The sequence below is a fragment of the Phascolarctos cinereus genome, unplaced genomic scaffold (assembly GCF_003287225.1).
Source record: "Phascolarctos cinereus isolate Bilbo 61053 unplaced genomic scaffold, phaCin_HiC Scaffold_726;HRSCAF=1367, whole genome shotgun sequence".
NCBI classification, from domain to species: domain Eukaryota; kingdom Metazoa; phylum Chordata; class Mammalia; order Diprotodontia; family Phascolarctidae; genus Phascolarctos; species Phascolarctos cinereus.
This window is the reverse complement of record NW_027556098.1, coordinates 224,703,448-224,714,760: the sequence shown is the minus strand read 5'-3', so window position 1 is coordinate 224,714,760 and position 11,313 is coordinate 224,703,448. Positions and strand designations below refer to the sequence as shown.

Sequence of the window (11,313 nt, the reverse complement as noted above, 5' to 3'; positions counted from 1 at the left end):
TTATTAAAGAATGACAATTATAGTAGTACTGGACTAGGAAAAATAAGATATGAATTCTGGTCCTGCCACTAATATATTCTGCGACCTTAGTTAAGTCACTTTATCTTTCAAAATTTAGGTTTCTTCATTTATAAACTGTGGGATTTGGACTGATTGATCTATAAGGTTCCTTCTAGCCCTATAAATCTAGATCTATGTATTTTAAAATATGCTACAATTTTATTGTTGGCAACAAAAAAAAACATACTTTACGGGATAAATACAGTGACTTTGGAGAATTTCCATATATCTAATTTAGCTGTAAAACACATCTACATAGAATTCATGAAGGACATAGGAGTTTATTTTATGGGATTAGTTTTCTTTTATAGGCAGAGGCTGTTTCAGCACCTTGGACAGAGTTTGTCTTCTACAATCTGGCTGATTTTTTACTTATCTCAGCAAGAATGTTATTATGAGGTAATCTAGTTCATTTGCCCAAGTTCTTCCTGATGCTTCCCAATTTCTGGTAAGAATTATAATCTTAAATAACAACAGTGCCTTGTTTAAAATAGGCACTTAAAAGTTTTTTTTTTAATTATGTGGACTAGAAATAAATTGGTATTTTTTTCCTAAAAAAATTATGAAGGTTTCACAATCTCTCTTGGTAATATGATTGTGTATTTGACAGCTCTCCATAGGGATGCAAATTATGGCAGTGATAGTTCATCTCTCATAGAAAATATACAATATGATACCATTCTTGAGTAGTATATAATTTTAAATATGTATTAGTATTAAAAAAATTAGGTTTGTTTCCACTGGGCTAGATTATCTCAATAACTCACTTCTAGAGCTATAATTCTATTTATCCTTGAATTAATTACTCATTTTTTGTCTTGGATTCTAATAGATATTTCTCAGTGGCTGTGTTAGCTATCTAATATAGCATTTGAAATAACTAATTCTATACATTCCCATTCTTCCTTTACTTCTCTAGTAATAAAAAAGAGTTAGTTTGACATAGTGTAAAAATGTAGTAGACTAGCAGTCAATATTGTAAGTTATGATTTATAAGTTATAGACTTGCTTGTGTCTCTAACCAGTTATGTATCTTAAGCAAATCATTTTGCTTTTGGCAGCCTTGGATACATTATCTGTAAAATAAAGGGACTAGATTATCAATCAATTCATAAACATTTCTTGAGCACCTGCTATGTGCCAGGCACTGTGCTAAGCATTGGTTGATCTCAAGGTCCCTTCTGACTCTAACATCTTTAAGTTAACTAATATCTATGAAAATTTTAAATAACTCAGCCCCAAATAAAGAATTGGCGTGCTCTTTTGTTAATTGAAAATATCTCATGACTATTCATATTTTTTTTCTTTCATGTCACTTATAAAATTACTAGTGAATATACTAAAGGTTTTAGTGACATTATAAACTGTTTTTGGTATACTTTTAGGTGTTATGTTCACATATCTCCTTAACTTGAATCTTCTCTTGGTCTTTCACTGTAACAGGGAGGTGACCCTTCACTGTGTCTAGTAGGTAACTCTCACTCTGACAGGAAAGTGTAAGTTCTGGCACATGTTTTCAAATCAGAAAGGCTTTGGGTGTAGACTTGCAGAGGACTGAAGGCCTGTTGGGAGAGGATGATATTTAAGCAACTGGGAAAGGGCAATCAGGATAGATCATGTAGGACATGACTCAGGCTGGGTTTTGATGAAAATTAGGGATTCTAAGAGGTGGGATGAGGAAGGAGTGATTTCCAGGCATGGAGAGTAGTCAGTTCAAATGCAAAGAGATAGGAGATGGAATGTGATAGGTAAGGTAAGAAAAGGGTGGGGAAGGCTGGTTTGTTTGTACTACAGCATGTATGAAGGAGACTAATGTATAAAAAGTCTAGAAAAGTAAAATGTACATATTTACTCATTCCCCAAAGAAAATAATTATTGCATTTGTTTCTTTTTTTAAAAAATACAACATACATATTTGAACCTCTACTCAAAATTCCCTTTTAACTTCTGGATGGTTCTAGGCAGAATATTGTGCCATCCCTTTTACTCAGATGCTGATTAGGCCCTTCTCCCCACTAGCCAGCAGATGGCGATAGCATGTAAGGTGCCGACTTACTTTTTTTTTTTTTTAAACATGCTGATTCCTAATAGCCGGCGGCTTCCATAGAGTGTCAGAACAGGAAGCTGAGGCAGAAGCAGGGACGATGCTGCAGAGGCCCCTTTGTTATTTTCCCCCTCCAGTGAGCCCAGAATGAATGTAAGCTTTTAGCATCTCCTTTGCTCAGACATCTCAACAGCTGCATTGGAAAGGCAATAACCTTCCTTCCACTCACCTATGGATCCTGGCCTTCCTTGTGCTGAGACTTACAATTCTCTTCCAGGTAAGCCAGCATCATTTGAAAAAAAAAATCTTAGCCAGCCTCTAATTCCTATTTATGTACATATTCATTCTCCATAAGAGGCCATTCCTGCATTTTCCCTTGAGGTAGGAGCACTATTGTGGCTGGTCTGCACGGATTTATTTTTTTTAAAAATGTATTTATATATATTATTTTGCCCTCTCATGGCTGAAATTGGCTCTGAAATTGACATCTTGGCTTTTAATCTTTCACTTGCCTTACAGTTTTAAGAGGCCATCTGTGGCCGTATTTGTTTCCTTCTGGAGGTAATGCATTTAAAAAAAAAAAAGACTGGTAAATTAAATGAGGCAATCTTTCTCACAAATGGAATATCGTCCCTGGAGGTTGTAGAGCAGGAGGGAGCTGGTGAACATGGCAGTGGGGCTGCTGAAGGTGAGTGTTGCACGGGGGTGCAGCTTCTCTCCACCATCTTCAGGGCACATTGGGGGACCACACAGGCCAGAGGACTTAAAAAGAAATTCTAGGCATAGATCTAGGTGTTGACAGATTGGCTTTGTGTTGTGTATTGTTTGTTTGTTTCTCGAAAAATGAGTCATTTTCACCCTGGAAATGGATGAATTCTGTAAGGAGTTAAAAAAAACAACAACCTGGGGGATGATACAGCAGAAGCTGCCTCCTAGGATGGTTGAGGATTAAACAAATATAATTTGTACATGAAACCGTCAAGTATCATGGAACTGTTCAGTCCTTTCTGTGGTTCTAAGTGGCTTGTGTTGTTAGGGCTCTGTCCATTTAAAACGTTGGGACTGAATAAGGTGCATCACATTTTGACATTCTTTTTTGGTCACGTGATATGAGCTGTGCTAAAGAGCAGAATGACTCAGTAGGTGGCGATTGCATACAACGCCCTGACTTCTCTTCATCTAGATTTTTTGCTTTGGAAAATATGTTTTCCAGCTACAAAAAAAGATGAGGAGAAGGCAATATAGAGATGCCATATTTCAAAGCAATTAGCCAAGGATTGCATTAGATAAAAGGTGGAAGTTAAATATATTTTAAATTATTTTATTAGGTTTTTAGAGATGCCTCACTGCCTTGTAAAGGCAAAAGTGGATGGGGGAGGGGTAATGGAGGAGAATGTTCTGACATTTCTAACTCAGGCATCCCCTCTCTACTTAATGTGCCACTGGTTAACAGATCTTTGAGGGAATGGATGGATTTTAAGGTGTAATATTAGACCCACTCATAAAAAGATTGTTTTTTAACCTGAAAAATACAATTTATGTGGCAGTTCATAGCATCACAGAATTTTGAAAGTGGAAAGAGACATCTGAAACCATTTAGTTCCACATCTTCATTTTACAAACGAGAAATCTAAGGCCTAAAGAGACATATGAACTGCCTAAAGTCAAATATCTATTTAGTGGCAGGGCCAAGTCTGAAATCTTGCTTACTTTTTGTTCAGTTACATTCAACAAACATTTATTAAGTGCTCACTATGTGTATGATTCATTTTACTTCTCACATGTGCCTGTCTGTCTGGAGGTGTGTACCTAGAGGTAAATACTGTTTTATTTAGTATGTGTTACTGCTCTTATGTATAGTGCATTTCTGTTGAATTCTTTGTCAGTGGTCCTTAAGAAAACTTGGTTTTGAGTCTTGGCCCTGCCATTTAACAACCATGTAACTTTGGGTAAGTCATGTAATCTCTGTGAGCATCTGTTACTTCATCTTTAAATTGGGCGTAATATTTACATTAAATATTTCACAGGGTTGTTGAGAAGATCAAATGAGATATTGGATATGTAAAGGGGATGATGTTGCCTATCTAGGCTATGTATATCTCCACACAGGATGTCTAAATGCAACTTGTGGGGAGGAATGAATATATCTTTGGGATCTTGGTCACCTCTGTTTAAGAGAAACTTTGTTTTCTTGCCTAGAAGGAAAGCAGGAAGAGGAGAAGAAGGCTATGAGGCTGTCTATGCTGTTATAGGCTGAGAGAAGGGAGTACTAGATTAGAATTAGACCTATCTGCTCCCCTAAATATTATCCCCCGGTCTAGGAGAAAGATTTTTCCTTAGATTCAATCTACTTAAGTTTATATTTCAGAAGGTTTAACCCCTTTCCATTGAATGCTGTTTATACAAAAGACTATGGCAAATAGTGAATAGTGAGTAAACCCATCTATCCAAGAAGATAACAAACAGAAATCAAGGAAGTTATTCAGATTAAATACACTAGAAGATATAAAAATTAATGCGGTCTCCCACTGGGAGCAGGATATCTTAGTTCAATGGAAAGACAGAGGCCAAGGAAATTTCTAAGGGGAAATTCTTCAAAGGCTTTAGGGAAGAAAGCTGGAAATCAGGGCCATTGTGAGGAGCTGGCTTTCCCCTACATGTCGTCTTCCAAAGTTTGTTTTCTCTTTCTCCCAGTCTCTTCCTGAAGAGATTATGGAATTATATGTGTCCTCTCTCAAAGCAAAAAGGAAGAAAAAAATGTCTCCTCTCCTAAGTTCTCATGCCAACTCTGCCTCTTGGGCAGACAGACAGCATTAAGTCATCCCATTCTTTCTTTACATCAAAAAATGAAAATTGTTATTATTTATAGCACCAGTAAGATAAGTGTTCATATAGTGATTTAATCACTATAATCATGTTGCCAAGATTGCATATATATTTTGTTTCTGGACCTAAGATTTAATAATGAAGGGGAACCGTGGTGAAGATCTGCCTCTATCAAGGCATGTCAGCAACTTCACTGCAACTTGGAGTCTCATAGAGTTGCTTCTGGTATAGAAGAGAGTCAGTTGGCCTAGGAATTAGGAGGCCCCTTCCACATCTAAATATGACCTTAGAAGAGAGTTTAGATGACATACCCATGATCATATAGCTTGTAGGTGTTGTAGGCAAAGGTTTTTTTGATTCCCAAGTCCCAGCATTCTTACCATTATACCATAAAAATACCATGAGATCACTAAGGTTTCCAAGAACACAGAAATTGTAACTATGAGGATAATCACTGTTAACTATGGGATACATGGCTCCCTGGGTCTTCATTTATTCTTCTTAGAAGTTAATGCATCCTCCTGAGATTCTAATGTTGTGTGAAAGATGGATTGGCAGACTCTTGATCATGTGCTCACCATTCATGCCAGATAATACGAATAATGAGAATAATAGTCTCTATAATACCTCTCCTATTCCACTGACTATTCTAATGAAACTACCTCGTGCTCTAGAGTTACCCTCTTTATTGCCTCTGAAGCATGTCTTCTTCTTTTGTTTCTAATAATAGCAATATGCTTGCTCTTCTGTTTAAAGAAGGGATTTAAGACTCATTTTTTTATCAGAGCAAGCAAAAGGTAGTAAAGCCCAGTAGATAGAAGCCTAGTCCTAGAGTCAGGAAGGCCTGGGTTCAAAGTCTTTCTTTTTTATATCGCTAACTCTCAGTGACTCAGGGAACTCTCTATGACTGTAAGTTAGAGATGAGTTGTCAAGTTGCCAGTCTGCAAAGGGAGAGAATGTTTCCACAATGAGAGTTTTCAATACTGATAAAAACATAGCTCTAGATCAAAACCAAACAAATGAACAAATCTATAATAAAATTTAGTCATCTTTAAGGTAAAATACCTCTTCTAATCATATCAGTTAGTTCCTTAGAAAAATTAAATACATTGATTAGTTCCATCTTCCAAGGAACCCAATGGATTTCCTTTATATATCCCTAGTAAATATACTTCAACCAGATTATAGTTTGTCATATTACTTTTGAATTTGTAAAATAATAAATTTTCATGTAAGATTTCATTTATATTCTTATGAGCATTAATTTCCTGTTTGAAGTGGCATTAGGAAAAAAAAAAGATGTCATTTAAAATTGACAATGAATTAAACCAGCACATTTCTGTTGCATATAATACCTAGCCTCTTGATTATTTAAGCAGTGATTGGCCCAAGAGTGATTTAATTATTCAAGCCTTTTGCTACTTTTCCACATCTTCATTAGCACTTTTACCACTGGTTATGTAGAGAAAAGGAAAGAAAATCCCATCAGAAGCTTTCTCCTATTTCTTGCAATAATCTTTGTGATTTTCCCAGCCATGATTTTCCACCCTCTTCTACTATTAGCTTTTCTGGACTCTCAGAAGCTCTTCATTTACCAACCTCTAGATATCTTCAACTGAATTCTATTTAATTCCCTTGACCCAGGAATTATTCTACTCAGTTTTGGAATGCTACCTGGAACTGAGCTACCCTTAATGGTAAGTGAGTATGTAAAAACTCACATAAGCCCACTATATCTCATCAAACTCATCACATGCTTCACATCCCATCTAGTCTTCCACCTAGACAATCAGGTCAACTCAACACTGGCATTTTGCCATCTTGCCAAAGGTATCTTTCCTCACCTTTTTTAATTTTTCTCTATTTTCCTTCTTGCTCTTGGAATAATAATCAATTACTGCCATTGTTTTGGAAATGGAGGGCCTTCTATGTTTCTGCTTAATAAATTTCTACTTATAAGTTTCTACTTTACATAACATTATAAATTTCTACTTATAAATTCTGGGACTGCATAGACTAAGAATTCTTAACCTGAGATTATTACATTAAAAAAAAGTTCATAATTATTTCAGTATAATTGGTCTCCTTTGTAATCTTGTATGTTTTACCTTATGCATTTAAAAAACATTCTTCTGAGAATGTATCCATAGGTTTCGTATAACTGCCAAAGGGGTCCAAGACACAAAGAAGGACAATTTTGTGGCTATGTTGAGGTTAGATCTCAGAGGTGAAAGATCAAATATGGGGAAAACAATTAGGAGCTTAGTGCAACAGTCCCAGAAAAATGTGAATGTTAAGTTTAGAGTGGTGGCAACAAGCCCCGAGAGAAGGTGATGGATGTGAGAGATGTTGTGGAAGTAGAATTGACAAGACTTTCTATCTGATTGGATACATCAGTGAAAGTGAAGTGAGAATGAAGAAATAGAGAAAGTGAGGTAAATAGAGAAACTGAGGGAGAGTGAAGATTCTCAGGCTGTGAACTTGGGTAACTGAGAAGATGGTCCCTGAATCATCCCTCTCTCCATCTGGCCCCATCCAACAAATATTCAGCTATTTCTAGTGAGGAGGGAGAATAAGGTTAGACTTGGTGGTAGCAGAGTAGATTTACTCCTGGAAGCTCTAGACAAAACTGTGAAAGAAACAAAATTTGTCTTTGATACACATCCACTCCCCTATTGTCACTTGTCTTTTATTACCTACTTCACCTCAGGGATTCATAGCAACTTCTGATCAATATTTGGTCTACTTGACTGTGAGAAAACCTTGTCTTTCATGAAATTGCTGAATTCAGTGAATTGACTTGGAATCAGAATAGAGATGTGCCCTTCCCCAAAATGTTCCATGTTTTTGAGAATACTACAGTCCGTTAAGTACCAGTCTGTATTCTCAGTGATTTGGTCAGAGTTGATCAGTGACTAGCACTAGGCCTGTGACTATGCATGTCTTTATAAATACAGTTGACTAATCTTTTGTACCTGCTTTTAGATTTTTGAATAGTTAATAGGTTGTAATTGTTAACACTAAAAAGATTATGTAAATGGTGAACCTACATAAGAATCTCTGATCATGTGATCCACTATTGAAAAAAAAATTTGGGTGCCCTGCATAATTTATCTTGCTCTAAAAACAAGTGCAAAATAAAAGGTAGAATTTCTCTAGTGTTTTTGTTTGTTATTGCTCTATGCCTCTGTAATCAATATGAAATGAAAGTTATTGAGGTCATTTTCTATTCCAAGTCCTAAAATTTCTTTGTGAGGGGTTTGTGGTTTTGTGTGTGTGTGTGTGTGTGTGTGTGTGTGTGTGTGTGTGTGTGTGGTGTGGTGTGGTTTTGTTTTGTTTTTAATGAGAAACAGTTTAAGATGATTGTCAGGGAATTTAGTGTGGCTGTTGATTTTGAAGTAAAAGGTCGGACTCAGATTCAATTCCATTAATACCAGTTAAATGCCTCCATAATTAGAGATTTACACTAGGCATTATGGGGACTAGAAAATAGAAAATCATAGATCAAAGATGCCAGATTTTAACTTCTCTTTTCAATGGGGAAATAAGTAGAGATTGGGGGCAGACCTTTGATTTTATCAGTGTAGGGAACTCCTGGTGAGGTAGTTCCCTCTGCAACACAGATCAGCCAAACTTCTACTCTTAGATTTCTATTGCTGTGTGGTTACAAAACAAAGGGACAGCATCCACTTCTTTGTATTACTTTTTTTTATAAGGATTATGACATGTTCTTGCTTCCAACTTCTTCTTTGGACATGACTTTAACTTTTTTTTATTTTTAAAAAAACAGGTCATAGAAGAGCACATCAGTATTTTTCATTTATCTAGTAATACCAAGAAAGCAAACAGTATAGGAATTTAGGCCCTTCATAAAGAGTAACTACTAAAGATTGTTTTATTTTATGTTAATGTGATTAGATAGATACTTGAATAGTCAAAGAATACATCTCTTAATGGTATAATTGGAAAAGTTTTCTATACTTTAATTAAGAATACAACTCCTACCTATAGCTATGAAAGGTATACATCTCTTCTAATTTTTTGTATGATTTTCAATATTAAAGTCATGTATTCATTTAAAATTTATTGTGGAATTTAGAGTATGGTGTTGGTATAAATTTGATTTCTCCCAGATTTCTTTTCAGTTTTCTCAATGGTCAAATAGGGAGTTCCTTCCAAGTAATTTATGTTTTCTAGTTGAACGAATACTGGGTTATTGAGTTCAGTTGTTTCTGATTCTCCCTTATTTAGTCTGTTCCATTGATCTACTTTTCTATTTTTTAACCAATACCAAATGATTTTGATACTGCCACTTTATAATATGATTTGAGGTCTGGAAGTGCTAATCCCCTATCATCACTGCCTCTTTTCATTGTTTTTCCTTGATATTCTAGATATGTTGTTCCTACAAATGAATTTTGTTATTATTCTGTCAAGTTCTATAAAGTATTCCTTTGATAATTTGAATGGCATAGCATTAAAACTATTAAAACTTTGGTAGTATTGTCATTTTTATTATCTTACCAACAGCCCACCTGTGAACATTGAATATTCTTACAACTAAATTGTTCTTTATTTCTTTAAGGGGCACTTTGCGTTTGAATCTATCTAAGTATTTTGTGTGATTTGGTAGATTAATTCTCACATTATGCTTTATTTTAAATGACATTTCACTTACTATTATTGCCTCTTGGCTTTTGTTTGTATTATTACAAATGTTGTTGATTTGGAGGAGTGTGGGCTTGGAGGAGTGTGTAGCATTCAGCCTTGCTGAATGTATTATCTCAGTTAATATCTATGTTGATTCTCTAGAATTTCCTATATAACCCATTGTATGGGGAAGTAGGTACAGACATCAAATACGAAGTAGTTTATCTTCTCTTTATCTATTTTTATGTCTTTAATTTCTCATCTCGTTGATATTGCTAGCATTTTAAAAACTACACTAAATAATAGTGGTGAGAGAGAGCATCCTTGCTTTACTCCTATATTTATTGGGAAAACTTCTAGTGTATCCCCATTGCATATAGATAGATACTCTTTTTAGAAAAAGATCTCTATGTGCCTGTACTCTGTAATGGGTAGGATTTTTTTTTAAATGCATAAATGAGTGTTGTATTTTTTCAAAGGTTTTTTATCTATTGAGAAAATCTTATTATTTTAGAAGGGCTTGTTTTAATATGATTAATTAATTTGATCATTTTCCTAATGATAGAACATCTCTGCATCCCTGGTATAAGTGCAACTTGCTCATAATGAATCATTTCTGTAGATGTGTTAAACAGTATTTTATTTAAGATTTTTGAATTGATATTCATTAATGATATTGGCCTGCAGTTCTTTTGTGCTTAATCCTTCCCTGGTCTAGGTTTTAGGACTATATTTATCTTTTAAAAGGAATATGATAGAGTGCTTTCTTTTTCAATTATTGATAATAATTACATAGTATTTGTAGTAATTATTTTTAAAAGTTTCATGAAATTCTCCTTAAATCCATCAGAATCAGAAGTATCCCCACCATCACCCATTTCCTTTCTAGATAATTGTCTTTTCCCACCTGAGTTTGGATTATCAAACATCTGTATTTGGCCTTCCATTAATTTGGACATTTCATATTTTTGAAAATAAAGTATATTATATAAAATTAGTTTTATTAGTATATAATCTGTGCTTAGTAGGTTCTGATCATTTTAAAAAATTTCCTTAAGTTTTTTGTTGTGATTTCACTTGGTTCATTTGCTATTTTGTTGATTTGATTTTCTACTCTTTTCTTTTTGATCAAGTTGACTAAAGTTTTATCAATGTTTTTAGTCTTTTCAAAGTACCAGATTTTAGTTTTATTTATAATTTTAAAGTCTTTTTGATTTACTGTTTATCTATTCCTCTGCTTTTGTGCTTATTTTAGGTTTATTTGTTGCCTTTCTAATTTTCTTAAATGTATATTCAGTTCATGAATATCCTATTCTATTTTGTTTATATATATATATATATATATATATATATAATATATATATATATATATATATATATATATATATATTAGGGATATACTTTTCCCCCCGAGAATTGCTTTAGCTTTATCATAGAAATTTTGCCATATTGTTTCATCATTAGCATCTTCTTTTGCAAAATCATTGTTTCTATGATTTGTTTTTTACCTAATTATTTTATAGGATTTCATCATTAATTTTACATTTGGCTCTGTGTCACTAAATGGGTATATGCCACTATTTTGGTCTTTGTTACATTTATTTGCAATATCTCTCTGCCCTTACCATGGTCATTTTTTTTTAAGTTCCACATGGTGCTTAGCATATACCTATTCTTTAGCTATTCCACTTAGAAGATGCCACAAGTATTTTAGTTCTACTTTCTCTAGAAAT

At 34.3% G+C, this 11,313-nt stretch overlaps 1 protein-coding gene across 1 annotated transcript in view; it reads left to right on the top strand.

Annotated features, from left to right (window-relative positions):
* Window positions 1–2,183: 2,183 nt before the first annotated feature.
* Window positions 2,184–11,313, top strand: part of SCN2A (sodium voltage-gated channel alpha subunit 2) — a 157,640-nt gene continuing 148,510 nt past the window's right edge. The window contains exon 1 of the mRNA XM_020990856.1: window positions 2,184–2,381. The gene's annotated coding sequence lies outside the window, so the exon portion shown is untranslated. The remainder of the gene's footprint in view (window positions 2,382–11,313) is intronic.